The following is a 5,807-nucleotide window of genomic DNA, read 5'->3' on the forward strand; positions in this document are numbered from 1 at the left end:
TCTGTGACCTAGGTTATCTTTTGCTTGCAATTTCATCATGGTCTGTTGACAGAGATTAACAAAATAGTCCCTGCCTATTCCAGGAAAACCATTGTCCTTCACTATGTGACATGACATTAAATAATACACGGGCTTTGACTAATTATTGCTAGATTTTGATGGGAAAGAAAATAACACAAGCAAAGAAATAAGGGAATTTTCCTTAATAGAATTTGTTATATTAGTTTTTTTTTATTAGCTTCTGTACTCGGATTACCTTGATCCATCCTGAATACCTTCACCATTTTACCCTTCTCCAACTTTTTTTGTTTGTTTTGTTTTTTTCCACTTAAGGATAATGGAATACTTATTTATTGTCATACAAAATAGACAAAACAAGACAAACAACTAAAAACAATGGGGGTCATATTTAAATAGAGGTATAAATTAATAAAAGTGGGGCAGTCACCATGGAAACCTGAGAAATCAGATAGCAAATTGCATTAGTGACTCCCTCCCTTTTCCATGTATGCACCGCTTTTCAGAACAGATCATTTTTGTACACAACCCCCAGTATTTATTGCTCAAGGGACTGGGTGAGTTCCCATAAAACGCAGAATGACTGGGATATTAAATGTGGTCATGACTACAAGATATTCCAGAGCACTATTGCTGCTCTAACTCTGGTTGGCTGCCTGTCAGCCTGGAACACTCTACAGCCTCTAAAGCCTTATCTCCCCACTAAAATCCCTTTCCCACACTCCGTACCCCCCCCTATACCCACAGACCCCCACTACAACTCCTAACCCCACTATAGCCACTATACCCCCACTACAACCAGTATTCCCCAATTAAAGCCCCTATACTCCCACTATAGCCCCTGTCTCCCACTGCAGCCACTATCCTTCTCACTACAACCCCTATTCTCCCACTACAACTCCTATTCTTCTATCCTCCACTACAGCCGTGTTCCCCACTATAGCACTATCCTCTGCACAATAGTCCCTACCCTCTCACTTTTGCCCCTACCCCCATTATTATTATTGGTATTTATAAAGCACCAAGGGGGGAAACTTAACAATAAATAAGACAATTACAAAATGATACAGGAACAATAGGTAGATGATAACTCTGCTCACATGAGCTTACAGTCTAGCACAGGGGTTCTCAATTAATTTTTCCCGTGGAACCCTTTGACATAATGTGCTAACAAAGTGGAACCCCAAAAATGTTTGGGCGCTATAGCGCAGATAGTAAACAGATAGTAGTACTTAGGAGCAGGTGTGCTTTTGTGTGTACAGTTGGTGTTTGTATATATTGCTAGCGTTTTGATACAGGGGTGTGTTTGTATGTAATGTTTGCATTTGCGTGCAGGAGTGTGTTGGATGTAGTGACTTTTAAATGTGGATGTACATTTGTGTGTAGTATGAGTAATTGAGAGATGGGTGTGTTTAAGTGTTTGTATATAAATCCAGGGTTTTTTGTATGTAATGTTTGTGTTTGCAGGAGTATGTTTGCATCTTGTTTTGGTGTTTGATTGCTGGGATGTATGCACATATACTGCCACGTACATACATACACAAACAAATTAACATACCGACACACATATAAAAACCTTGACACACAGATACACACACTGACACACACACTCAGATGCGCACATTGACACATACAAACACACCGATACACACACTGGCACATACAAACCTACTGATACAGACATACTGACATATACACACAGAGATACACACACTGGCACATACACACACCTTGACACATACACACACTCAGATACACACACCATGACACACAGATACACACACTGTCACATACACACACTCAGATACACACAGTGACACATACACAAACCTTGACATACAGATACACACACTCAGATGCACACAGTGACACATACACACAAATACACACATTCTCAGATACACACACTTGCACCCAGTGATACACACACTGGCACATACACACACTCAGACACACACATTGGCACACACGCACACCATGACACACAGATACACACACTGTCACATACACACACTCAGATACACACAGTGACATATACACAAACCTTGGCCCACAGATACAGAAACAGTGGCACATACAAACATATACACACACCTTGACATACAGATACACACACTCAGATGCACACAGTGACACATACACACAAATACACACATACTCAGATACACACACTTGCACCCACAGATACACACATTGACACATACACACACTCAGACACACACATTGACACATACACACACCTTGACACACAGAAACACACACTGGCACATACACAAACAAAGATACACACACTGGCATACACACACACAGTGGCACATACACACACTGGCACACACACACACACACACACACACACAATCTGACACACATCAGAGCCACCCTCCTGTTAACGCACCATTGAAGAACTTTCTAATGCTCAGAAAATAGACACTTCTGCCTTGCAGAGAGAGCATGAACTCAATCAAGATAAGGATTTCCAGTTAGCAGAAAACAAGAGGATTTTAGAGCAAATAGAAATGGATTATGAAGAGACCAAGGAAATGTTGACAAACAGCTAGAAGGACAGAAGCAACTGACAGAGTTACTAAGTGAAAAGGAGGCATTTGTCAATGAGATGAAGGAAAAGAATGGTGAGTTACAGAGGGGTTTTGAGCAATATGCAAAGAAGAATGTACTACTTTAAGACAGAATGTTGAAGAAAAAAAAAGAATACTTGCTTCAATGAAGGAAGATAAAGGAAGAGATTGAATGTTTGAAGGACCAACAATGCAGAACTCTGCCTGTGGTTGAACCCAAGACATTAGAACTCATTACAGAGCTTGAGGCAGAGATAACACTGTGGCGGGACACCGGCACTAAGTACTATTCCCACGGAATATACATATGTTTTGGCCTTGTATTTTGTATTCCCAATGTTTATTCTCACGATTTTCCCTTCTACTCTGTGTTTCCCCATGTATCTATATGTAATTGTGTTTATTTGGGTGTTTTACCTTCTCCTTGTTCGGGAGAGCTCATACGAACAGGTTCTGTTCGACTCCCGAACGGGGACCACCACGACACCTCATTTAGAATGTCTATTTAGAACGTTCACACCTTGTAACGAGGTGTGAAGACCGCAAGCTACAAGGGAAACAAGCAACCCCTGGGTGGCCGCCGGTTAGTATAACCGAACACCAACCAGGGGCAGCATTCGTATCCCAAACCGGCATTCGCACACTGTCTCAGGTCCCCGTGTCGGGGACCATCCTACCCACTCCCAACGAAGCTATGGTCACTGTTTTCCCCTGCCCAAGAGAGCGCTCCCTCCGGTGAATACCTAAGTGGGGAAATCCACCAAAGAGAGGGACGTGCGCCAGCAGGGAATCTCTGGAGCTCACGGCCGCGGAGTCCCACTGGCCACATGGACCAATGGGAGAGGGTGTGCCCATTAAACCTGGGTTTGCGGCATGCTCCTGATTGATTGGCACGAACACTGGGCGCTGATTGGTGACTGCGGGGCGCAGGCGACCAATCAGAAAATGAGCGCTCTTTCACTGGATAGGGCGGCAAAACCCCTCTCCTCCCAAAGTGCCGATTGGTGCAACCATCTTTCGCGTCCTTTTGCCTGATTGGGCGTCAAAACTTCTCTCCTCCCTCCAAGCTGCTTTGGTTTCGGGAGTCACTTTAGGGTATAGGTTGTTTCTGTCCTGTCTTTTTATTTTTCATAAACCAAATTCTCGCCGTGCACTGGTCTACTACAAACTAGTATTAATGAGATAGTAGTTTGGAGAGCCCAGAATTGATTATGTATATTGTCAGATTTTTTATAATCTACACTAAAATACTGATTTTTTTGCTAGACTGAAGGGTTTATCAACTAAACCACGAATTAACAAACAAATTGACACTTTTTATACAAAAACAGTTGGGTTGGTGAAATAATTTCCAATTTAGCTGAAATTTAGATATTCTACATTATTATGCTTTATCATATCTTGGCTTATTTATCACGACACCACAATTCCTGTTCGGTGAATAAACCCTTAAGACACTTCTCACTTGCTCACTGTTTTTATATTTCCATCTTTCTGAACATGCATTTGTAGCCTTGATGGTTTAGCATAGAAACATAGAAACATAGAATGTGACGGCAGATAAGAACCATTCGGCCCATCTAGTCTGCCCAATCTAAATACTTTCATTAGTCCCTGGCCTTATCTTATAGTTAGGATAGCATGGGCAAAAATAATAGTCTGAAAAATAGCATATCTGCTTTAGGAGAATCTTGAAAAGAGGCAACTAAAGGTAGAAAGCATTCACAAAAATAAATAAATAAATAGCTAATTTGCTAGTGCTTGAAAACATACTTTATAATTAAAATAACTAAACAAAAAGACACTAAAGACTGCAATGCTGTAACACTGTAACTTCCCTACAATTTAGGTATTTGGGGATATTAGCAGCAGTCACGAGCAGTCTGTAAACTAAAATCACAGTGCTTCTACAGAATTATATAATTTCAGCAAATTTATTTTATCCCTGCAAAACACTAAAGACTCATACTTTTCCAAGTTGATCACTTAATTTTACGCATCACTCACATATGTACAGTTAGGTCTGTATAATGATTTGCCACCAATCTTAGGTACAAACTCATCTTTAGATGTTGGCTGCAATACACCTTGGATTGAAATTGATTGTTTAAGACTATATGTGCCGCTACAGGTCTCCTCTGTACAACACAGCAACTCAGCCTCCAGTAACGGTTTACGGATTTGCCCATACACAAGATCTTGACAAAATATGTTTAACTATTTAATGACAATGATATTATTTTAAAAAATATATAGCAGTAGATAGAAGTATACCAGAACCGTGTTTTTTCTACAACAGAGAAGAACTGGGATTTATTCCCCCAAATATAGCACACATTAACACAATACAATGAAGTCACACCATTTATACTTCAATAATAGAAACTGTTCTAATCTTAAAAAAAGAAATTCCATCAGCAGTGGTATATTTCACTAATGGCCCATTAAGCACGTTAAAAGAGAATGGGATAAAATAACAGGGATTTATTTATATGGAAAACTTTCTATTCCTGACTCCTTGACTCCTTACTTCTATTAGCATACTCAATTATCATTTTAAAAGGTAGAAGAAAGGGAACAACAAGAGCTGTACAATTGCCCCCATGTACATGCCTTTTTGTTGTTGTTGTTGTTCAATATAAAATGTGTAAGTTATCTTGAATAAAAAAAAAAAATGTTGTTGTTGTTATCTTGAATAGAAAAATAAAAAAAATAAAAAATTGTTGTTGTTGTTATCTTGAATAGAAAAATAAAAAAAATAAAAAATTGTTGTTGTTGTTCAATATAAAATGTGTAAGTTATCTTTAATTTAAAAAATATAAAAATAAAAAATCATTGCAAACCTTTTTTAATGAATGATCCAACACAAACAAATGCTTTGAGTGATAACGGAGTAGCATCCTAACATTTATTACTGAAAATGCAGGTAAGGATTTACGGTTTCACCAAACAATCTCACTGCTAAAATTATTCTGGAATAAGTCTTTAAACTGAAACACTTTAAATATTCAAGCAATGCTCATATTTAACATATGTTGCACAGAAATAAATCCTTCCAAGTATTTCCTTAGGGATAACTCATTTAATCACAGATATAATAGAAAAATATTTGGTGTATATGCGGTTTTGCTGCCTTCAGTGTATTGAAAGAACCTCCACATTTGCTCCAGGGTACAATCCCCTTAAGATTTTCACTTTTTGAATAATTAATGG

This window comes from Pelobates fuscus, chromosome 1 (genome assembly GCF_036172605.1).
Source record: "Pelobates fuscus isolate aPelFus1 chromosome 1, aPelFus1.pri, whole genome shotgun sequence".
Taxonomy (NCBI): domain Eukaryota; kingdom Metazoa; phylum Chordata; class Amphibia; order Anura; family Pelobatidae; genus Pelobates; species Pelobates fuscus.